We start from the raw sequence: 27378 nt of genomic DNA, 5'->3' as shown, positions 1-27378 counted from the left end.
TGATACAGATTTTTTATATGCATATAAATCATTTCTAATGCAACGGTTAATAAAAAAACCACACGAGTCGAATATAAAAAGTCCTTTTTTCGAACACGTTTGGAAATAAATGACTAGCAGAGCGTTGCAATAACTTGAATCATTTGAAATCTTCGTCTTGATTGATTGCAATCGTCCCAATGTTAATATGATAAATACCTCGCAGAACGAATTATCGAGTTATTCCGGTATTAGTGTAATGATAATTATTAATAATATAATGAAGATTAATTTGGAGAACGTCTAGTTTGCTTAGCAATAGATTTTTCTGAACTTAATATTAGATCAATTTTATGATAATTTACACGTCATGCATAAGATTTATGTTGTATTTTATGTTTCATGGAAAGGATATTATGTTTATTGGAATTAGTCGTTTTTTTTTTTCCTTATGCTAGTGTTGTATCTCCGTTAACGTTATTAATTATGTTAATGTAGAACTGAGCAATAATTATCGCACCAAGAAGTACTAAGAGCGTAGTAGTCTTAAGAGCGCAGGTACATTAACGCATTAACCCATAAAAAGCCTACCTGTAACTTTATTAACCTCAATACGAACGCGTTGATATAACAGGACTTAGTGCGTAATTTATAACGTTATCCTTTGTTGTGTTGAAGAAACCGCAGGCCGTGTTATCTTCCAATATCTAATACTACAAAACAATGGTTGTACAATTTTAACGTCTAAAAATGGTTACATCTGCTTAGTTAAGGTGATAATGTACGTTAAGACGCAGGTGGAGCATAAGTATTATAAACAAAATAATAAGTAGTAATTATCATTTGGTATATTATTAAACGTACGTTTGATGTCCGTAGCAAAAATAAAAATTGTCATTTTTCAAATATAATTTGTTTCGACAAGTTTCATGAAACCGCTATACTATCGATGAAAGCGGTTTCGATAAGAAATGTTGTATTGAGTATCAAAAAACAAAGTGTGGAATAGCCTTAGATCGGAAGCGAAAGAAACATTCCGAGGTATATTCTCAAAACTCATTCAACTTGTCTAGACTTGGCCTATGACCTTAAAACACACACGTCCGTTTGTTCTCAGCAGTCATCCAGCACGTTCAAATTACATTTAGTAATACATTGTGCATATCTGTTAGTCCATTAGACCAGTAGCGGTTTGCTTCGGTACCTCCGTTTGAAATATTATGGTCAATAATATTTATAGATTATTTTAACTATTTTAGTAGTTAGAAAACTCATTAGTTGGGAAATTGTGTCGTTTCAATTGTGATTTTGAACGCCTTAGAATCCTAACTAGTATTATAAATGTGATTGTGAGTTTGTTTATTTGCTACCTTTTTATGTCTTAATAAGTACGATTATCATGAGTTTTTGTATACATATATAACACCTGCTTCTCCTGTGAGGGCGAAACCGCTGGCGGAAACTAGTGCTTTATATTATATCTCATACTTAGTATATTTCTACTTTTTAAATTTAAATTAACTACGTTTGTGAATATCAAAAATATCAAATAAATTTTTTGGTATATCTTTGTAACATCCCGACTCCAAAATCCGATCAAAGTCTCGTTCCAGTCTCGACCAAACAACATGGTGCTCATTCAATTGAATGGTTTTTGTAACGTACGAAAAAAAATACACGTCACAGAAACACATCCACAAGCGGCCGGACGTCAAGTCGTACATAGAAAATACTGAAAGTTAAAAATATCTTAAAAAAAATCAGGTCTGAAATATTATTACAAGGAGTTTTTAAGAAATATGTTGTTGCATTTTCTATCTCATATTGTTATTTTAATATAATTATTCACAGTTGACTAGCTTAAGTAAGCACGTAATACATTATTGTTTAAGATAAATATTTTAGTTACAAGACAGTAATGTTTATTGTGTGTGTTTAACTGGCAACACTAATGTGCGATCACGTTCCAAGCTAGCAAGACCATGGAAAGTCGTAATATCCCCTGGACGCGACGTGCATAATTTTCACGCAATGCCAATATTTACATGTTTTTTTTAACTTAACAAAAACTTACGCATACATAACAAATTATATTAGTGATATATAAAATATATTTTGAGTGTATGTTATATTATTTGAAATAAATTGGCCACCTGTTGGCTAATGGTCACCACAACCCATAGAAGTTGGCCATGACAATCGCCAATGCACTACCAAACCTGGGAACTAAGATTCTCCCCTGTACCTTTACACTAGCTCATTTATCATTCAAACTGTAACAAGAATACAAAGTATAAGTGGTACCTACTCAGACGGGCTCGCATAAAGCCATACGACCAAGTAGATAAAAGTTAATAACATTTTTTTTATGTATCGGCGACAAAGCTATCGACATGTTCACTGTAAATAAAAAAATCGTAATTTACATAAAATATAATCGACTAATTGTCGGGGTTAATCGACCAGTATTAGGCATAAAAAGTACTCTATGTCTTGGAGTTAAACTTGCTTCATACTAATTTTTTATCAAGTTCGGTTCAATGGTTTGACCGTGAAAGAGCAACTGACTGACAGAATTATTTTCGTATTTATAATATTAGTATAGATATTTAAAATCTATTAATAAATTATATATCACGACTGAAGTGATTTAAAACAAATCAAATCGTCGGCCAAATTCGTACTACTTCATTTTTGAATGAAAATTACATTTTGATAACCTTTCGTAGACATACCTATATTTTTTAAATACTACCAAGATGTAAAACTTGTAAGATCGTTCGGTTTTCTATCATAGTTATACAAGTAACAGGCCGTGACATGACTTACTGCTGGATAACGTCCTCCTGGTTGTAGCTTATAAGCCACGCTACTCCAGAGTGGATTGGCGGATACACAAATGGCAGCATTTTAAACGACACCTGTAGGTTTTTATTTTACAATATAACTAAAACGTAAATATTGTACTTGTTCAAATCCAAGAAAATACAATGCTTTCCTACGTTTTGATTTTAATCAATAAACGTGAGTATGGCTTACCTGATGGTTAGTGGTCACCGCCGCCCATAGACAATGGCGCTGTAAGAAATATTAAACTTTCCTTACATCCAATGCGCCATCAACCTTGGAAACTAAGATGTTATATCCCATGTGCATATAGTTTACACTGGCTTACTCACTCTTCAAACCATCTTCATCTACCCAGATGGGCTTGCACAAAGCTCTACCACCAATTACGGTTAAACATTGAATAAAGAAACAACAATTAGGAATAATAAGATAATAGTATCTAATAGTATATTTTTTATCTAAAATAATATATAATTACATTCATATAAGTGTATGTACATTCTTTAATAACAAAAAATTAAAAAAGTCTAAAGGTAAATAGCAAAACAAAATACAGGAGACGTACACGAATGTGTAATTTTAATTGCGAAACATAGTTTCAGAGATAGCATCAAGTGACATTATTTTCTTTGATATGTTTACATGTGAAACGCACCCAAGTTTTGTTTAAACGTAAATATTAAATATGTATTCAAAATGTTCCTTGATTTTCACAAGCTGTTTGACCTTATAGGATTAAAAATCTGATTAATACAATTAATGATGTTTAACTCTGTCTGTCTGTTGATATTTTACGGGCAAACCACTGCAACGAATTTGATGAAAATTGACACTAAGCAATCTTAAATCCAAAGGAAGGGACTTTTTATGCCTTACAGCTGACGATCAACTCCTTAAACGCATGCAAAGTCGCGGGTGACTATTAGTTTTATAAAAATATTTAAGTTTCAAAACAACTTTGGGACGGTTAAATTAATTGAGACTGAGTATAATGAATATTGACATTCATATTTATCTTTGTTTTATAAATTAGCCAAAGGAATGCCACTGTTTTGTAAACGATTTTCACATACATAAGTTAAAGCCAACGCGCTATTAGAATTATTTAAACAAATCGATCAGAATTTCCGACCGTATTTTAACAGCGGGATTTTACGCGGATTATACAGTTGATTCTTTTTTTAACAATAATTCAAACCTATTTAACGTCAGCTCTAAGATTTTATGTAAACTTACATTCTAATTAATATGACAATATAGATTTCATAGTACATTGAACTTGTTACGCATAATTAAGATTATCATGATATTGGCGTAATACTTTTTCGAAAAATACAAAAAAAAAGGTAACACATTAAACATTAAATAAAACAAAGTAATATAAAATTATTGATGTTTAAATTCAGATTTATTCTATTAAAATAATATGCTGAATATTAGGCTGTACGATGTAATACCTTTGTTTTTCATAAAAAAATATATCAACTTTCAGATCGATTTTAATAATTGAGACTTCGTTCGTTGCGACATGTAGTAGAGCATTGGTGTGATTTATATGTCTTACGCTGCCAATATCTATGCGGTGGAAACCTTTGAGTGGCCATTCGCCAGCCCACATATTTCCAATAATATGTAATCTGTTTCAAAAGCCCTGTCATCAATTTTAATAAGACTCATTGTTATTAAACTAAGATATTACAATAATGTAAAGTGAGTACTGGGATATCTACTTTACTTTTAAAATAACAATAATACCTATGAATAATAAATGTCTCATTCGTCTTAAAATCGCGAAATGTGAAAGCACTTTTATGAAATTAGATTTAGTCACGGACGTAGAGCGTTTATATAATACCTCGTAATTATATTTAATAAAAAAAAAAAAAATGAACGGTAAACGAATTTTACAGCACATCTTTTAGTTTTGAAGTAATAAATTGTGATGACGTCATTTGAATGCTATCTTTACACGCAAATAGTTAAAATGGATCCGTATTGGTCATACCATGCATACAAAACCAACGGGAAATACATCTTACCTAATCGTTTTATTCGTGATTTGAATGGATATTGTCAGAGAAATCTAGATTACTTAAGGATTCTTAAATAAATCGTCTTATGTAAACATATGTATACTTGTATGTACTAAATTTAGTGCTCTATGTTCGATTATATAATTCCATATTTTGATAAATACATTTTAAACTGAAATTGTCGTTGTAATACATTAATATATATTGATGAGCTAGCAAAATTTATTTAATTCGATATTTGAATGTATAATTTTAGATTTTTGAGACAATTAAAATAAATTAAAGCATATTTCAGAGATTGGATCCAACCTTGGAACAAATAAAGTTAAAAGTTGAATCAACATTTTGAATTAAGACTGGAATGGTTGGTTCAACCAGCTTATAGTAGCCACCGATATGCGATTCGAGATAATAGAAAATTACATTTAAAAAACAAGTAATATTTATTTAAATTCAAACTCAAGTAAAAAATAAATCTTCATCCAATATAGAAGCATTAAGCACTTACGTATTCATTGTCGAATATCACCGGTTCGGATAAAAACAACCAGCGAAAAACACAAGAAATATTTATTTAATTTCGAGTGCACAATACTTAAAATTACATGACTGTTTTTATTAAAAAATAACATAAGAAACCGTAGTAACACTATTTACTTAATAAATTGAGTGCACAGTTACTGAGTATAAACGTTATAACTTTAAAGTCATGTATGATGGTAAAACAGCAAGACAGTAATATAAGATTATGTACTTACAAGCCGACGTTGCGACAAGCGTCTTATTTACAAGTGAAGTAGTTAGCGGTTTTAGTTTAAATGAAATATTACATTTGTTACCATGTCAAATTTAAGCTTGCGGTAAATATATCTCAGTGCCGTGCGAAAATTTTATTGCCTTAAATGTGACAAAGTCCTTTGTGTATTTTATGTTAACTTTTTAATATTTTGAACGTAAGTTATGTTGTATTAAATATAAAATATTACGATTTAATTTATTATACATTATTTATTTATTGAATAATATATTTTATAATTTAATTAATTAGATTAATAATAACAGATTATTTATTTAATTAGTATAATTATATAAAAACAAATTATATTTTGAAATACGTGAAGTTAAAATTTATTTAAACCTGCTATGTAAATTCGATACAACGTTAATAATTCAGTAAAGTACGCGTCCACGCAGGTGGTACTATTCTGTAGTGATGCACATTAACCGAAACAAAGTTATTGTTCGAGCGGTTTATATATATTTTCTAAGGCAACAATTACTTTTTAACTTAGTACATTAGCACTCGTATTTGATATCATATCATTATTTTATTGCCAAGATGAAGCTCACCTTACCTTCTTTTTTTAAATCTTAGAGCGTTGACTGGGAAATACATTGAGGATTATGCGATTTTGAAACCTTTCCATTCAAAAGTGTAAATTAACTTTAAAGATTTATGCCACAACTACCGTACAACTACCGTAATATATATATTTATATGATATGGTTTACAGCTTATCCACCATATTGCTCACGTAGTATGTTGTACAGGTTGCCTTACGAAGTTTTCACTCAATAGACGAATTTTATACGCAAGCGTGAAAACTTAATGAAGAAATAATGCTCGGACTTGAACCCGCAATCTTCAGTTAAGCGTCACGACTTCTAACCACTCAGCCGTTTTGGCTCAAATTAAAACTTTGACTATATTATGAGTAGAGAAAACACGACACGGTTCTAATTTAATTTCATATTAGTTCTAAACATGACTACTTATGTTAATCAACTGTGGTTATTTTAATTTTTCTGAACTGTGGGAAACAGAGTCCGTAGTAAACGAATGTCGTGTCAGTAATGCACATTATATTTAATCTTGCTAGCCGCCTCGATTCGCACAGATCTAATTTAAATATTATATACAAAGACATAGTTTATCTACTTGATTTGTTAATTAAGTTTAGTTATTCGTTTTAGTATATATAATTATAAAATCCAAACCTTCCTTAAAGGGAGAGAGAACCTTAGCCCAGTAGTGGGACATTTGGAAACTGTTTATTTGGTTATTTATTAAGTACAGTAGTATGTGTAAATGATTATTATTATTATTATTTACAAATTTAAGCTAAATTTTAAGTCCCGGATGTAAATTCTACCGAGAAGAACCGACATGAAACTCAGCAGTTATTCTCTTCCGAAAATTGAATTACACAGATAAGTTAATTACGAATCTTTAAATTATTAAAATGTTTATTTATTATATACTATTTTTGAATAGACTTTCTCGGCAACTTTTTTGTCATTATAAACTCTAAAATATACTTACGAATACATAGTCTAAAATATGCAAACCTTTTCAAAGTTATTAAATCTGTTTAATAAATTTATTAAATTGTTTTTACATTTTATTGTACGCGTTATCGTCTGTTCTTGTAAATACAGTGCTGCAGTTAAGATTTATATACGGCATTACTTAAAAAAAAAAACAGTAATACATTTTAAAAAGCTAGAAACAAGTTCCGCATCAAGAGACTGAATAAATTAATAATAATAATATTAATCAATGTTCGCAACTTTCGACTTAAAAACTCAGGAAAAAGCTTCCAAGTCAGTGTCGTACTTGGGCAGTTAAGCATCACGCTCCAGCGCCGACCATCCTACCATATCGCACTGGCTAATGCCTTACAACCATACGACATGTCATAATCTACCGTCAAAAACCGCCTTTATTCCATTGGAATAAGGCATAAGAGAGCTGACAATCATAAATTCATAATAAAACTCTTCAATGCCCCCACAATAATTGCGCTTTAAGTGAATGAACTTAAGGCAATAAGCATACATTTTGTATTACCTAAAATGAAATTAAACGGCGCGTCTTAACGGTTATTAGATGAGAAATTATTTTGTATTAGTTAATAAAATGTTATCGCTTATACGACAAATGTATAAAATTTATTTGATACAGAACCAAATTATATTCGTACTTTCCGAAGCACGGGATCGGTACACTGTTAACGATTTTACCTCCGAGTAGCGACTAATACTTACCTAACAGAAAAATACCATAACATTTACTAGCCCAACTTGGGAACCGATACGGACATTCGAAACCGCTGCTATTCAAGCTTGCCACTAGACCTGACTCGTCTAATATTTAGATAAATATGTATATATTGGACCGACAATATTGTTATCAAATATGACTTCAACATTAAAACTAAAAAATGGGAAGACATTAAATGTATACATACGGCCCTGTTACTTAATTTATGTATAGATTACCTAATTTTCGTACACGATATAGCAATTAGAATGATTTTACAATGTTTGCTTAGGAGGAAAGTCATAGTGTGTCAACAAATTTGATCGTCGTCTGCGCAGCTGATACAGCGATTGTTTAACTTAAATTCGAATACCATCGTGTTTATGTACATTCTTTACATCATACACTGAATAAGAACGTAACTTATTTACTTAGTGAGCCTGAGAAAAATTAATCATCGAATCCGTAATTGCTTTGATCTCATCAACGTAAATACGTAGAATTAAACGAGTATTTTGAGTTAATCTTGTGAATCTTAAGATAATATTAACTTTACCGTTAAACTTACAAGCTACCATGGAACTATGGACATGGAAATTTTTTGTCTGCCTATATGTTATGATTTCATTTTTTTGTTTGTTTTACAGATGAACACAAAGCAACAACCGCTATGATTTTATAAGGTTAGTAAAACTATTATCAGTAAACAATATGATGCTATATTAAATTTTAGTATTATATACGTCCATCTAGTGATTACCGCGATACAAGGAAACCTTTAATGTCCTCTGGAAAGACGGGTCAGGTACTTCTGGTTTTTAGTGGGTATTCTAGTGCACTTGGCACCAGCAAGTCTAAAAGATGGGACAGTTCAGGTAGATCACGGACACATGTAAAGGCGTCTTTCCTGCAACAAAAAAAAAACAAAGAAAGTGCAAAATGTTCTTTAATTTTTAACGACGCTCACATTACGTACTGAAACGTCATAGCCCAATAGATAACCTATAGGTATATCAAAGCAATTCACTTCCAACGATATGTTAAGCTTTACCGTACAAGCATTTCAAAATTTTCATGTGCTTAATTTGTGTTTATATTTTGCCTCGTGGTCGGCGGTGAAGGAAAAAATCGTGAGGAAACCTGCATGTGTCGGATGAATTATGAGAATCTACATATGTACATTATCTCGCATCGATGCAGCGTTAGAATAAAGTCCAACCCTTATCCTGAAGAGGAGAGGAGGGCTTTGAATAATAGTGGAACATTTAATGGGAACTACTTAACAATACTAACATCTGAAACCAAAGAACAGGGCGGAAACTAGCTAACTATTATTATAGTTCTATCTAAAATCTTACTCTACACGGCATGTGTTCGCCCTAATATGGCGCGAATCATGGTGTCATAAATTATTGCAAACCTGTTTACTTTGACTGGTTATACATAAAGCCTTAACAGATTGCATATGACAGACGATTCTGACACATAATCGGACCGGTTCCGGTAAGGTTTAACGGTTTTCAATAGAACCAATGATGGGTGAATATTATCATAAAGGTGAAGGATCGATCGTTTTAACTGATCATAGAACCAAATAGTTTCTACGATTTGTTAAATGAACACTTAAATTGACTTGAAATGAATATTAGTATATATAAAAAATGCATTCATTCAAATTGAATCACAATAGTAATCTTATAACACCTTTGTAATAAACGAAAATATTTTATAGAGCTTACATTGAATCGTAACTCAATAATATTAAACAAAACTGAGTACTGTTTTTTTTATAAAATATAGTAGATACGTCAATTAGAAACGTATCTGTATACACAAATACAATAATATTAAAAAAAAAAAAACACTAAATGATACCGATAGAGACGAACACAATACTTTAAAATATTGTTAAATTTATGTACATTTTCATTGTTAAGTACTCGAAAACAAATGAATGCGTTTGAATGGAACTCGTTGTAATAATGCACTCTGTCAATATCGTCGCTCGGATGCCTCCGGTCAATAAAATGTGTACACAAAAAAGAGTTCACGAGAGTCTGGCTACTGCTTGGACGAGAAAAAACTTCACACAAATTAACGATTGAATCAAATAATCAAAAGATAATTTTAATATTTGTGAACAGACAAATGATTATAATCTGACGGAACGATTGGAGGAACAACTACAGTAATTGATACGAGATTGTTAACGAATGATATATTGATTCCCAGTTCCAAGATCTTGTTACCGAACGTATAATTTATATTACAAATAATGATACGTATGCATACATTCGTCGGACGTATTTTACTTTTATACTTGTACCTGGGACACACATAGAACATACAGCAAAAAAAAATTAAAAAGAAGATTGAAAATATCACTTAACACAAGATCGTCAGGGAACTTTATGTAATATCATGTTCTATTGACGGGGAAAGACTGGCTTTGGAAATGACATAATTACTCAGAGCGTATTTGGTAGTCTGTCTAAAAGTTTGGTTAGGTGATACATGTGTCAGAAGTTCTTTCGATAGATGGTGGTATTCTTACAATATACGATCTAGCACTTCTGGATCAATTTCTATATTAATTACGTGGACATTTTAAAATGAAATTTCAAGCAGTATATTCGTCGTGTTTTAGAGAAGGTTCTAGCTTAAAATTATCATATAATACACTGATAGCCAAAAATGACCTTAATGAAAGTTAAATTAATTTAAATGGGATATTTTGTATCTACAATTACCCTGTTAATAATCTCCATTTTTAAAAAGTTTCACCACCCTCAGTTTTCTTGCAACTGCAATGCACTTTTTTTTAAGTAAATATGGTTGAAAATTGAATTTAGTCAAGAAAAACAACTGACATTAGACTTTTATTCAGGATTTTCGGGAATATTTAGCTTCAGGTACATCTCTTTTGAGTGTCCAACAGTAATCAGCCAACATGTTTGGACTCCACTTGCCTTGGTACCGTTTTTCCATGTTGGATATATCCTGATCCGATCGCCGTGTCCATCGCTAACGGCTCCCAAATTTTGAGGAAAAAAATCCAAATGAGAGTAAGAAGTGTATCTTGAGCGACATATTGCGTCCCATATTCTTGTAAGCTGATAAGAGGTTGTTGACCAACTCTTCAGAGTTTTCGGCCTTGTGGTTTCCAAGAAAATTACAAACAATATTTCGAAAACATGTCCACGCAGATTTTTCGATCGGATTAAGTTTTTGTTCAAATTCTTTATCAGACAGTAGATCTCTAATTTGTGGTTCTACAAATATTCCCTCTTTTATTTTAGCATCTAGAATTTCTATTTCAAGTAACAAAAACCATTTCTGTCCATAGCTTTGACGAAGTTTTTTATAAGTCCGAGTTTGATGTGGAATGGAGGTAGCAATACATCTTCAGGGATAGGTCTTTGAGCAGGTCACGATGTGTCTAGATTTGTGATTAATACCTTTGATAGAAGTTTGGCAGAAATAACAATCTGATACATGGTCTTTCTGTTCAGTCCATATTATTGGAACTGCGAACGTCATATGACGAGATCCCTTAGCCCATGATGTTAATAAACTAACACACTGTGCACAACAAACACTAGGAGTCCAGGTTTTGTCCAAATTTCGCACCGGAAAGCCAAAATAATTAAAATAACAGTTTTTAACTAATGGTGTCAAATTACGACGTTGACTTTTAATAGTAAGTTGACCGCAAATGTAACAAAAGTTATCGGGCTGGTTTACACACACCTTGGGCATCTTATTACGATGACTCGTCTGCTTTCCGGTTGTAATATATTGTAATATGTTATGGAGATTATAAAATTTCTAATTGCAGATATAAGAATTGCTAAACATAAAATATGTTCTATATAATAACGTTATGAACTCTAATGGTAAGCGCTCACCTTTGTCATCAGATTAAAAGACAAAGCATTGGAAAAGGCGAAAGTCATTCCATACAATATGCGCGATCTTAATTGACCGGTCAGACATTAGTCACAAGTGGCTACACAGATAGACTCGAACGGATGGAGTACAAACGCAGGATCGACGACTTTACTTGCTTTCTGAAACACGTAAATGTTCTGTCAATTTTCAACCTCCGGGATAAAAGTATGCCTGAAACATCCCACTGCTGGGCTAAGGCCTCCTCTCCCTGCTGATCTAATGCGATGTAATTGTTGCATATGTGGCAAAAATTCTCTGAAATTAGACACATGCAGGTTTGCTCACGATGTTTACCTTCAACGCAAAGCACAAGATGAATTATAAGATTCAATGGTGTTTATCTGGATTTGAACCTGCAATCATCGATTAACACACTGTCATCTCGGTTGACCCGCTACTGATATTGTATAAATACTTTATAACTTTTCATTAGTTTGACCGCAGGAAAAGTAATGTTGCCACGAGGCACCAAAATGGCAGTTAAACATACTAGTACTGAAACACACTCAAACACATTACTCATATCAAATATGCTATACGTATTATTTGATAGGTTGTCTATGTTTTTATCCATAATTACCTTAATAACTGTTGACTATGTAATCCATCATTCAACTGGTCAGCTACCATTCTAGCTACTGGTTACGATAAAAGATCTATTTATAAACCGGTGATCACACGCGGCTCCCTGTTTCTATAATACTTCTATAGACTACTCATTACACACACTTGCGTGAGGAAGTTTCGATCGGTTTTCAGACGAATGTATTTGTTGGCTATAGTATACAGTCATAGTATTTAATATATACTTAACTGACATTTGGTTATTTTTTATCTGTATTTTTAACATTTTTTATTTTATTATTATTTAAAAAAAGAATGTCTCGATAAATTATTGCTGTATCTTAGTAAAGTATATTTTTTTATTGTTAAGTTGGTAATCAATTTAAACTAAAAAGTATACGTCGTTTAAATTAAAAATGTTGTAATGTTTGTGTCATTTTATAACAATTAATGGAAAATAAAAGGAGGTTTATCAATTTAATTCGTGATAATAATACACAAATTAAGCACACGAAAACTCAAGTGTTTGGCTGGGAATTATCCCTTAACCTTCAGGTTAGTTGCCCGTGTCTAGCCATTGAGCCATCTGTCATATAGCTTGCTAGTACACTGTACAAGAACTTTATATTTTAATAAAAATGCATTAAAAAAAGACAATTTATCATCATATACCTATATTTTGAGTGACGAAATATATTTATTCTATACTCGAGAAAAACAAAAAATAAATAAAATTAGTAATTCAACTATGCTCACAAAACGATAGTTCCGATTCTTTGCGCGCGTTTTATTCATTCCATATCTTTATTCCAATCGACTAACTATGCTATATATCTTTAGTAAAAATGGTAAAATTAAATCACAGATTTCTGAAATTTAAGATAAAAATTTCATAATCCTTATTCAATTTGATATATAAAGTCAAGATCTAAAAATAAAAGTATGATTAGTAGTTCTTACATTGTTATTATGATACAGACATAATAGTATAGTGCATCCCTATCAGTAGAAAACATTACGTTACGTTGATATTATCGCGGTGTGTCCAACCGCAAATAGTGAGGCATTAGCCACGCATAATGCTAGGCACGCGATCGATGTCATACGTGGACGCTACAATATAACGAACTAAGCACTAAACGCGATGACTTTAAAACTATTTACGTTATAAAACAGCGCTGCAACGTCGCTAGAAATCAAAAGAAAAGACTACGTTGGCGCGAGCGATCGCAATAAGAGACGCGTGCGCCGCGCCGAGCATGCGGTTTTTTCATATAATCCATCTGTTGGATAGGCAATAATTGACCAGATACAACTACGTCGTCTCAGGAGGAAATGGCTGGGACTATAGTTGAAACGCGGTATCATTACAGACCTCGTTCATAATAAGATAGATGCCATACAAATATGGTGGAATTTATATCATCAACATTCCTCTACACTTTATCGTTTAATTATATCATACTCGAACATGATTTGCAAATATACACTTGTAAAGATTTCGGTCTTCAAATCGATGTATAGTCGACACGAAATCTCAAAGAAGGTCACAGGGTCATTTCTTAAGCGCTGAAGTACACGCGTATTGAAACAATTGTTCCACGAATAATGAAACCACGGTAATGGATCTTTGATTATCATTTAATAGACAAGAATGATAAATCAAACTCTGGTTAATCGAGGCGTACACTATTATATTGCTATTTATATACAAAAAACGTTTTTGCCAGCTTTTTGATTAACATTCATATTAGATTCTTGTTCGAGCATGTTCATTGATTAATGACACTTTCTTGTAAGACTGCAAGACCCTTCTAATAAACCATACGAACGCAGCTTTGATGTGACGCCGACTAAGTAAGAGGTAAACAACATTCCACCTACATATCATATAGTACATAACATTACATATAAATGCATAAGAAAACGTTGAAATTATGGACAAAGTTTTTTTTAAACAGCCGTACAACACTAGTAAGCTAAGGTGCATTTAATGATGCTTCTATTAAATAGAAATTTAAGCGAACGAATCTCAAGAATTCAGTGAAACTAATGTCAGTTGATTTGATTTGATATGTCGTTTTTATTAGAGTGGTACCATTACAATTGTCGTCTGAACGCGAGTTGACATTACGGACTTGCCACAGATTGCAAATAAAATTACCGTTTGCACGCATGGCATGTGTTACATTTAATGTAGCAATTTAAAACTGTCGCTTTGCTTTCTCTGACAAAACTCGATCGATACGTAAACACGAGCGATGACTACAAAGTTTTTAACTTTTCTAATTGAACGTATACTTTCTAGTTGGATCACTAGAATTGTATAGTTGAAACTGATTAACGTTGACAATTTTATATACAAAATTAAATTATTTTGCGATTCGAAGAATTAAGTATATCTTCTATACATATAATAAAATTGGAGTGTCTGTTTGTAATATTAAAATAACCGCGTTTTACTAAATGCATATGTATGTACACATGGTACATATACCTAAATAACATTTTTTACCATTTTTGTCTGTCTGTCTATCTGTCTGTCTGTTTGTTCCAACTAATCTCTGGAACGGCTGGACCGATTTTGACGGGACTTTCACTGGCAAATAGCTTATGTAATAAGGAGTAACTTATGCTAATTTTATTTTAGAATTATATGTAAAATAATAATAAAGTCACGCTTTTTTATTAAATTCAAACGCGCACGAAGTCGCGGGCACAGCTAGTTTAATATTATAAACAATATATATTTTAACGCTTAAATGTAATAATTATATAGGTAGCTTTGGTGCTGATTGTAACGGGTATTAAATAATCGTATAAAAATATCTTCAAATAATCAATAGACCATCTTATTAGTTATATACAAAACACTTCTAAAAATAAACAATAGTACTTGTATTGACCTAAAATGTTACTAGGACGATAACACATGCTTCTGACACCAAAAAAAAATTCGCAACATCGTATCAACAAATAAATGTCGGCTTTTGTTAATTTCTCAAGTTGTCAGAAGATTACTATTGACCATTATTGTTACCAACTTTGGTATGACATTGATGGTCATTGTTAATGACCGTGTTAATATTTTTATCTATATCTATCTGACCTTTCGTTTTAAGTCAATTGATAATGTTTAAGGTCAATTTGCTGTCTTCAAATAAAATAAAAACATTAATTTGTTAAAGTTTTATTCACAAGAGTTCGATGAGTCATTTTGACGTCACTGGTGAAATGTATTTTTCCGTTATGTGTCTATTGCTTTTTTAAATATGTGAAAATGCAATTTTAGCTTCTCGTAACAATAATATCGATTCAAACTTTACAGAACCGGTCTTGCTGCTCGCACAAATGTGTACCTTTGGAATCTTTATCGAACTAATTTAATGTATTGGGTCTGTCAGGACTCGTCTCCGAGAGGATTGCGTTTCCTTTTTGAATACCATGAAGCAATGGGTGCAGTTGTTTTCTAACCAAAGGACCGAAGCTCCCATTTCGTTTTTCGTATATTCTGAAGGCTCAAAACGGTAGTAGTAAAGTATCCGAGCGTCATCGTTGTGATGTCACTAGTTATCTAGTACGACGGAAAAATTGTCAAACAGTTTGTCTATTTGTGCATGTGCACTGTCATCTGTCATTTGATGTTTATTATTTTATAGGCTTTTTGCTATTTTATGTTATAAGTAGTTACAACCGAGTAGTTGTTCCCTCTAAGGAGAAGTAACAAGTACTCGGTTGTATAATACAATGACTTAATGGTTAGTAATTAAAACTAGTAACGAATTGTATGAGAAAATTTTAATAAGAAATATTTCAAAGGCCTGTAAAGCGTCACGGTACATTAGAGATCGTTAATGACAGTCATAAATATGGTTCCGTATTATATACGAGAAATTCTCTTGATGTTTTGTTTATATTCGTGTTTGTATTTTTACACAATTTCACACGATATAAGAATTAAGATACGTGATCTAAAAGTGTTTTCACTATCAGCTTAAAAACTCTTTTATCAGGACAGAGGTATATTGAAAGTATTATTTATATGCAAATACAGGTTACTACCAGAGCATACGAATTGTCATTTAAATTAATTTTAAAATTATAAGAGACCGAATATTTACAGAAACCGTGTAGTCGTCAGATTCTATATTAATAGTGGTTATTATAAAAGAGTTTGTTCAGCCATTTATAAATTCAACCCATCTTGCAGTTCGTTTTTTAAGCAATACGATCCATTTGTATACAATATATGTATATCATTTTAGCCAATACAATCATCCAGCTCCATTTTAACCCTCGAGGGGTGAATTAAAAAAAAATAGTCTACATCTTTCCCCGGGACTCAAACTATCTCCATGCCAAATTTCATCTAAATCGGTTCAGCGGCTTAAGCATGAAGAGGTAACACACAGAGTTACTTTCGAATTTATAATATAAGCATAAAATAAGAATTATCATTTATAGTTGAAATTCATTTCTAGTATGCATTCTAAAATATCCTTATACCAATTTAAAACAAACTTAACAATTATCGACTAGGATAAGCCTCTGCATCTTCTAAGATAATGGTACTGCATATATGGATGCTGCGGACAGATGCAGAGATAACAAATCACATTGATTGGTAAATATTATCCTAGAAATAGATTCAGCGTCAAAAAGAGGTATACGAGCGGACAACAAATTGAATCTTGCTTATATAAAGTACACAACGGATTTCAATGCGCTTTTTATAAAAAACGAGTGATTCGAGAGGAAGGTTTATATGAATACTATAGTAGAGACAAGCCGAGCTTTTCAACTTTCCTAGGCGACAAAAACAGAATTTTTCTTTTTATGTTTCAATCCAGTTCTTTAATCTAAAGTTGTATGAAATCTATTGTACCTAGTATACGTGTGATTAAATAGGAGAAAACTTAACAGCTACCTTTGTCTCCTCAATTCGTCAACCGTGTTTTTTTTTTTATTTCGTCTATCATGATGAGGCTTAAGTATTATTAAACAAATGTTGAAAACATGGAAAATTGTATATATGTTTTAATAATATTCAATAATGTTCAGTAGTATACTAATTAAAAATCAATATTTTAAATTAATACATTTTCACTATTGTCTGAAAAGATTACACTATGATTTTTTTCTGCATACTTATTTCACTTCAAAAATAAAATAGGTGCATTTAATTTTAATAAGCATGCATATATTGTTATTAAACAATAAATTTTAATTTCAATGTTATAATTAAATATGTATAGTCATAATCATGTTTAGTTTTGATGCTTCAACGTATACAAACATTTGCTACACTGTATAGGAACAATTAGTTATTCAACAAAAGGCTCACATAACAATGGGTATTGTGTACTTATTTTTGAGGTTGACTGTACTAAATGTCTTGTTAGCTTATAAGAGTGAACTTGCATTAATTTATCAGCCTGCGATAATGGACTAGATACCTTAACGATCTTGAGTACGCGTGCATTAGCGTACAGCATAAAATACCTTTCGTACATACGTAGTAAAAGCTAGGCTCTAAGGAGTAAACTGGGGGTCTGAGTAATGTTATAAATAATAATTGAATAGCAAAAGACATACTGAAAAACTATTTTTTATATTAAATTTTTTGTCTATGCTGTCGGCTATTAAGGAGTTAATATGAATTCAATCTTGGTAATCAAATGTGGGTATGCATTTTAATCAAAACTGGACTGAGGTAATTGTCCGATCACCGTGAGATATGACATTATATGTATTTTTAAGCGTAGATAAGTGGATGGGCCATCTGATAGTAAGTGGTCGCCACTACCCACAGATAAGGAAATGCATATTAACCAGCTCTTCCATCGGCGAGCGCCACCAACCTTGCATCTAAGATGTTATGTCAGTCTGTAACTCCACTCACTCCAAACCGCTCAACAATGCTAAGTACTGATGCTTGGCGGTAGAAGATATTATGAATGAGTTATATCTACCCCGATGAGATTGCGCCCAGTTCAAGTAATTGTTTGATCTATAGTGACATTTTTATACTTTATTTGTTACAATTCGCCGCTAGATGCCACTGTGACACCTTAAAGTCTATACAGTTAAAACCGATCCTTTAAATGCTCACATACACAGACGAGACAACGCTTGCCAAGCTTTGCCAATATAATATAAACAAGGACAATGATAGCTTTGATAACAACCTCGCAGTTTTATATAATACAACAACTAATTTAATATAAAATAAGAATACAAAAAGGGATTATCAAAAAAAAAATTAAAAGTTTATTAAATGTATTTAACAAAATATACCTACGAAACCAAACCAGTTTTATCTGGTTTACTGAACTTAACATCGAACACAAAGCAAATTATTATTCATTCGAAATGTCTTCAATATATTGTAACAAACTTGTTACTATTCTTATTATGCATCCACGCGTCGGCGGAATCCCGCAATTAAAACATCTAATGACTCTATCTAAATCTAGCCTATCAACTAGGCAGGGTTGCCAGATGTTGTCCAATACTTTCTATGTGTCTATGTACTTTATATGATATCATAAGTCTTTCTAAGTGTTTGTTCATGTAATCAATACTAATATTACAAACGCGTAAGTAACTCTGTCTGCTACCTCTTCACGCTTTAACCGCTGAAGACGAAATTTGGTATAGAGAGAGATTTGTTTTTATTCTAATATATTTTTTATAAAATTGGGCGTGACGGTTTTATTGATTTTTTTTTTTAATTTCGCGCGCGTAATGCCGCTGCTTCAGCTTGTATAAAAATATACTTAATTCAAGTGGGCTCTTACAAGCTCTTTTCATCTTCATTTTTCAAGTGTAACTTGTTAATTCAACGCGAAGCAACAATCGGATTTTTTTATATAGATTCAAAATCACAAGTAATTCAGTAGCCATTAACACTAATTGAAATGTATGCATCTAATATTTACAATTAAATCAATATATGTATGTCAACGTATAATTGTAAGGACCGTTAGTTTTGAATATATCTAGGCAGTTAAATTTCTAGTAAATTGTGATTATAATTTTAAACGGGTAATATTTCTATAGTAACTTAACTAAGTTGAATTTAATTGAAATTGATAGTTTATAATCTAGTCAGATGTATTAAAAACTAGCAGACTCGGCCACGTGTTGCTGCCGTTACTTTATAGGTTGAATGATATTGTACGATAATGTTAAGCAAAAAACCTCAAGCACGCTCAATATTATGGTACAAATTTCATGAAAAAACATCGAGCGGTTTTCGCGAGATGCGCGTTCAAATAAATAAATAATAAATAAATATTGGACAACATCACATACATTACTCTGATCCCAATGGAAGTGCACGTGTAATCACAATGTAATCCCAATGTAAAGCACTTGTGCTTTGGAAAATCAGAAGTAACGACGGTACCACAGACACCCAGACCCAAGACAACATAGAAAACTAATGAAGTTTTTCTAAATCGAGTCGACCGGGAACCGAACCCGGGAGCTCGGAGTGGCGTATCCATGAAAACCGGTGTACATACTACTCGACCACGGAGGTCGTCATCGTTCAAAAAAACATTTTTTTTCAGATTGTAGACTTAGTTCTTACAATTATTCGGTAACACACAATTACTTATATTTTATGTAACAATTGAGTAAATTATTTTATTATCGTTTGAAAATGCTTTTAAGCATCTCATTGTGAGGACTCCTATACATACATCCCCTGTATGTAAATGAAATTCCTGCTCGAGCCATACTGTAGTACAATCAGACGTACCATCTCCTTAACGGTGTGACGTCACGAATCGCATAAAACTGTGTTGGTGGACATGAATACACAACAATAGATTATCCGGATGGTTTGAAAGAGATGTATCTCAATTTTTTTCTATTAAATTAAAGTTATAGAATTTCCTTTACTCGTATATAACACAGCAGATACATTTGTATGATGTTGCCCGATGTCGGCCACGCTAGCTTTTCTCAAGCGAGACGAACCAACTACGCAGTATCATGTTATGAAGTAAGCTTGAACCCCTAGGACATAGGCTTTTATACCTAAATCCTTACGATGAACCGCTACAACGCGAGCAAAGTCACGGGCGACAGCTAATAGTGAATAAATGTGTGCATAAACACAAGCATACTCTATATTCTGGTTCATTTGAGCACCGATTATGATACGAGTGATTTAAAATAGATAATTCCTAATAGCATACAATTAATTTACTTACATGCCGGAAAATGTTTAGTTCTTAACCGTTAGGATAAAAGTCCTACGTGATTGCATACTTTAGGTATATTTATGTCACAGGAACGCGTTAACTATGTTCCCGATAAATGTCGCTCTATTTTAAAACGATATTATCGGATATTGAAAATTATGTTAATGTAAACAAAAATTTGAATTTATATTGCGTTGAGTTATATTCACAGGTTTATCTCAGATCTGATTTGTAACTTCATAACCAATGTTTTTTTGTTAATTGTTAGATCTTTCGTATTACTCACGAAAAGTGTCTATGGAAGAAGTTTAACCTATTTATATTTTCATAGGATATTTTTTATGAAGAAATATTACTTTGGAAAAATATATTTAAATATAAATGTAAAAATTGCAACCCTAGGTAATAGATGTATGAGAGAATTTGCATTCATCTGTATGTTCTAAGATCATTAATTACTCTAACAAGACACGCTGCGAGGGCGTATGTTCGACGAGGAAAAGTAACAAATAAAACGAATACGATATCAGTGACCCTGTAAATGTCTCATTGCTAGACTAAGGTTCCCTTTGACAAAAGGCTTTTCGAAGCATATTCCATCATGCTACTCCGATTCGGGTCGGTTTCACATATGTGCCAGAGTTCTATCTATAATGTATGGTTTAGACGGGGTCAGTGACTGGACCCAGTGACTCGGTATTTCGGACCCAGTAACTGACTCCATGTAGACAGAATCTGACATTAAGTCAGGTGTAAGATAGTCAGTAAGCTACATAAGTACGTTGACACTCTCCAACATACTGGCAGCGATTGCCCGAACGTGTCCATACAACTCCAGTCGCACTGGACTGACTTACTGGCCCCGAAAATAGAACGGGTGGCTAGTCACTGGACTGGCCTGTGAGCGCGAAGTCGGCGCTGGACTGGCCTGAAACTAGGTGTCTACACAAGTTCAGTAGCAAGTCAGCGCTGGACTGGCTTGTTACTGACCCCGTAAAAACATGCAGATTCCTTCATCCGTAAGCAAGAAAAGCATGTTCGGATTTGAACCCGCAATATTCTATTAAAATTTAAGTGTTTTAACTATGGCTCCATCTCAGCGCTCTTTCTATTCATCTTGGTAATATTAAAATTTTTTATTATGTATACACTCATGCATAATAGATTTTTAAATATAAAATACAAAATATATAAAATACATTTAAAAATATAAAATACAGAGGCCAACCAGTGGCGGGAACAGGGTCCAAGCCACCGGTGGTCAGGGCCCCAGAGAGAGGAACTTCCTCACAATACGCGCCGTGCCGAGGAGTACTGCCTTCTGCATCAATTTGATTGTCTATTTTAATGGTGCCATGTTTACGAATGCTAATGTGTACCTGACCAATTTCGGTTATGGTGGCCATTCCCAAGAGAATGTAACCAACTGTTCAGGAGTCATAGTGTCAGGTGATATTATAATTTCATAATCTAATGGGACGGCAAATCCAACACGACCAGAAAGAGTTCAAGAGTGCCTAAACAAATTTGCTTTATATTAACGACGTGTGATTCTTGTCTTTTCAAAGAGATCTTTTATATTTCTTTACACTAGCAACTTTTGTTTTTTAGGTATATACAATATTCTGACATCACGAGCGATTTAAGACTAAAAAATATTAATCATATAATTCATTAATATTAAATTTATTAATTAATTTGTACCGTGTTTTATAACACTTTTTTAATGGGGAAATGACTTTTAGTAAAGAAATATATGGAGAAACTAATCAGTTTCTTTATCTACCATATACTGTCTTGAAAGAGTTGACAGATGCAAGAAAGAGTTATCAATTGACTATATTGTAAGAGACTAGAGATATTGATAGATTGATGACTACAGATATAATAGAAGAGAAAACTCTGCACCAACCCTAAATAAATGATACACGGACAAGACACGTATCACAATGATTATTACAGCTAATGTTAATGGAATTGTCCTTATGGCCTTGGTCTGTCTAATGGTAAACTATTCGGTGACCCATATCACTTTATAAAAGCTCAACGAAGATATATTCAACTCAGTTATGGCAAAGTTACCAACTCATACTAACTGAGGAAAAATACGTTTTTGCTACTTTGAACGAACGATACAAATTTGACAGAAGGCTAGTTGATTTACTTTTTTAATAATCGAGAAAATACACGAAGGTATATGCAGACTAAGTTCATTCATTTCAGTTCAATAAATATAATATTAATTAATTTCGTTATAACTTAAAAGTAATACAAAATGTAAAACCTATAATTGAAAACACAGTAATAAAGTACGAATAAAACAAACAAGTCGATCGAAGTCTTACTTTATAAATACTTACCTACGTGTATGAATGGCAAAATGGCACCGTCTTTGTAGGGTTAATGTTATAGACGCGAGCAGCAATGAAGAATTGATCATACATTTCACAATAACTACTTTATTGCTTCGAATAACTTTACATTATGTTTCATATATTTAATATCATCGCTCTTTTTATTTCTTATGTTTACAGACTACACTGATTTAACGTTAATTATTTATTAGATTTTGCTGGATTTATTAATTTCAACCTTTGCGTAACACGATCACACTTACCATTAAAAAAAAGTCATATAGGTGTAGATCATTTTTATTAAAAAATATTTAAGTTCATATGTCGTTATATTTAACAGTGAGAACATAATTTTATTGAAAAAATAACTTATATTCATACTTTCAATGTTAAATATTTTAATGATTTATATTAATAGCAAACTAAATATAACACAACTATAATAATTCTGCGGTATACCGTCAGTAAATATCAACGATGTTAAGTCGTAAGTTCGATCTTGTCGCCTCAGGCTATTGCCGTCTCCACACGTATAGGTTCCGATTTATAATTCAAAAAGTTAATTATTTTACATTATTCATTATAAAAAAACTTTAAAGACAAAGGTAGAGAAATACTTGAAAATGTATATTACAATTTTAAATTTACTTGAATGAAAAGCTATGCAATTATTATGCAATAAATGTGTATACGTTATATAATATTAAATAATAAATTTAGATTATTCGTATTATTTATAACGACGATAACATAATTATTTATAACGATGACTCCGCCAATACCAAGACTATATAAGATAGATTCGATAGCGTCGGCATTGGCGCAGCCGCAACGGTCGGTGTCACGTCGCATCAGTGCGTGCGCAATCTACAAGATTACACTACATTCGCGAGGCGATGCAATACGAACGCTCACGCGCATCCATCCGTTACATGAAAATCACTAATATCGACATGTAACTAAAGTCAAACGCGAGACGAATTTATCATTAAAACGATCGACTCGAGCGTTCGATCCGGTTAGATGATGCTTCTCATCTTCTACACACGTGTTGTAATTGAAACTATTAAATCATATGGTAATGTACAGCGATATTATTTTGTGCGTTTCGATCTTATTTTAAATGTTCAAATGTTGGTTATATAGTTGGTAGTAAAATTTAAGGTAAATAATGATTTAATGATCAGCGTTGAAAAATCGTAATTTTTTTTCTGTAATTGAATTGTCTTTAATTTGTGTTTTCGCCTAGCTGAAATTTATGACCTGTTGCCTGTTATTTTACGCCTTACGAAAAGAATAATTCAAATGAAAAGAACATAATAGTGACGGTAGAAATCGGAGTAACAGTGACGTCATAAAACAATAACCATTACTAAAATTTAATCTATGCCTGACGAATTTGACATCTGTTTATAATAAAGTTAACTTTATAGTCATTACATTCGTCAGTCACTCTTATCCCTCCGAACACTCCATCGATGTCAGTTTATAGTGTGTAATTTAATTGAACAATGAAATGCTAAAGATTTGGCTGCATGACATTAGTTCTTTAAGTTGCTTGTATTCACACGGGTTCAATCCTAATAAAATTTCAAATATTCCAGTAATGAATACTATAGCTATAAATCATTCTACGTTTGGTAGTCGTGATAATCATAAATATTTACTGGTGCATTTATATATCCACGATTGAATTAAAGAAATATGATATTTTTTTAACCGAAAATATTTAATAAGATAATGTTACCATAATCAAAATTGAATTACTACTAAACATAAATATTTGAATATAGATATAGATTGATTCATTATTTCATCAATAAATCGGACATTCAACGGCCATTACTTATTTTAATGGCTCAGAAATTTAACGCTTTCTACTGTTACTCTACGTCATCACTTGACAGAACTTGTCAACTTTATTATCTATGAGTTCATCATCACTTAAGTGTCTGTCAATAATAAAAAATATTTTTGACATTTATATTCATTATTCTAAAAAAAATACTGAACTGGAATTTATACCGTTCACACATGTTTTAAGGGATTTTTTGTTTAGATTTATAATGTACTAGCTATCCGTCTATGTGTCGCACGGGTCGGAAGAATTTTATCCAATGCTATTATAAGATTATAAATCTCATTAGTTAGATGAAATAAACATTCGCCAACTGTTTTATTCGCCTGTGCTAATATATATATTATGGTTAAGATGTACGTGTTCTAACCACTGGTCCATCTCGGCTTGTATTTTTTAACGCGTTTAAATTGGATATCTTGTAAGATTTCTACAACTACTGGTTCGAATTGCAAAATTAATAAGGCGCTATTGATCTGAATATACGTAATTAAGATGCTATTTATACAATTTAATTAAAGTTGGCGTTAATTTATTGTCACATTTAAGAGATCAATGAATCTTTTATATAATGTATTTGTGTATGCGTATTGTAGTTTTGTTAGCGTTCGTCTCAAAAGTTCCTGGGCCAAAGAGCTATATCTACAATGAAGCTATATGATACATCTCAAACAATTTGAATAATGTATTTCTGTTCATTCATTTTATAAATGTTCATACACCTTACAAAATTACGATTTCAGAAAATTGAATCGTTCTTTTAAATTTTAAAAGATCATTCATATAAAGTCTATCATAAATTGTTAAACACTAAGCGTCAACAATATCTTTATGTTATAAAAAAATACACCTTTTATCTTAATGTTTGTGAGATAAATATCAGTGTTCTAGTAACCAGTAGCTTCACAAGCCGCTATTGTCTGACACATCTTAATAGCGTTATAGATAAGTTTACAAAGACCGCGTGTGGTCGGACAATTTAAGTACAGCGTCTATACTTAACATTCAAGACTCACTCACTCACTCACGGATATTATATATATACATATATTTACTTTCGGATGGTCGGATTGTTTATGAGACATCCAATAAAAAGAGTTTTCTGCGTTTCGATGTCGCATATAGGTGACGTATCAGATCAAATCGGTGACGGGTCGGTTGTCGTAAGTCGAGACTAAAAGCGATCGGTTACTAATGTACAATAACGATTCGTTAAATATCGAAACCGACAATCGAATCATTCTTTGTATATCCACGAATTAACATTTTTGAAGGATGTGATAGTTATACTTAGATTCATTTATTGCAAAGTACCTACAATTATATTTTTTTCAACACAGATAATACTTTCAAGTCATAAAAAACATACAATTGCAACAATCTCATTTTTCCGCGTCAAAAAATATTTTTTAACATTTCATAGTCAACATTTATCATTTCGTAGTAACACGTTCCATAACAATAACAGTTCTGGGGCGTGTTCCAAATATCACAGCCGGATTTATAAAGGAATTCTACAAAAACGCAGGTCAACGGGGCAACTATCAAAATTCCTAACGATGATTATTGTCCAGCGCCGGACAAACTTGACACTCGGTGGACAGCTTTAATGTTGCCAGCGAAAACCGACTCGAAAACGACAGACACATCTGAACAGTTGAAATGATTGACAAATTACAAACCTAAATACACAGCTTATAACATAAACGACATTGATTATTTTGTATCACAAAAGTATGATTAAATTTTACTTTTTATTAGAATGAACGGAATGAAATAACAATACTTCGGTATTATATCATATTGTTATTCGAATAATGCAAGCAAATTGGATAATCATTCATTCACGTTCTAAAAATCAGATATATTGAATTGATTTAATTAAATTATATTCATTTATTTTGAACTATACACAAATGATTATAATTCTAGACGTATCTAGAATAAAGGTACATATCTATGTGCTTGGTATTATTTTTGCGTTTGATTGTGCTATTGTCATAGAGGACCTAGCTACTCTGACCTAACCTTTTAAGTTATGGTTGTGTGAATGAAATAGCTCTTAAGCAGTAAGACTGCTGTAATGTAAAAACGTGTTGATGTTTTTAGTAGGAAGTAAATAAGAGTGTACGTATACATTTTTTATGATGATGATAACATGGATATTTTTAACTGGGAATAGCTTACTATCCAGAATATTCTTTCACGGTCTTAGTCTGATGGTACGTCAATCCGACACGAGTTAAGGGACTAGGGAGATGAGGCGCAGGACTGTATGTGCTTTCCGAAGCAAAGATGTTGGTATGACACTTACATTTCCGATTTCTTATGGAATATTCATAACAATTATAATTCGGACCGGGACTGCAACTTCTAATCTTCTAATATTCTTAAATCCGAGATCTAGAATTGCATATTTCATTTGATACAAGCTAATTAAACAGTTATAATTTTATACATTGTACAACTCATTGAACACAATAAAAAAATAATTTTAACAATTTATAAACCCGTAAGCCTTTTATTTCAT

The 27378-nt window shown here is 32.1% G+C and overlaps 2 protein-coding genes across 2 annotated transcripts in view; both read left to right on the top strand.

Moving 5' to 3' along the window:
- Positions 1-27378, top strand: part of Prosalpha3 (Proteasome alpha3 subunit) — a 248723-nt gene that overhangs the window by 59188 nt on the left and 162157 nt on the right. The gene's annotated exons all lie outside the window — the stretch shown is intronic.
- Positions 1-27378, top strand: part of Sha (shavenoid) — a 65156-nt gene that overhangs the window by 9409 nt on the left and 28369 nt on the right. Inside the window, exon 2 of the mRNA XM_064217749.1 lies at positions 8553-8588. The gene's annotated coding sequence lies outside the window, so the exon portion shown is untranslated. The remainder of the gene's footprint in view (positions 1-8552; positions 8589-27378) is intronic.

This window comes from Vanessa tameamea, chromosome 18, assembly GCF_037043105.1.
Source record: "Vanessa tameamea isolate UH-Manoa-2023 chromosome 18, ilVanTame1 primary haplotype, whole genome shotgun sequence".
Classification (NCBI taxonomy): Eukaryota; Metazoa; Arthropoda; class Insecta; order Lepidoptera; family Nymphalidae; genus Vanessa; species Vanessa tameamea.
Note: the sequence above shows the minus strand (reverse complement) of the source record. Positions and strands in the feature narration are given on the sequence as shown.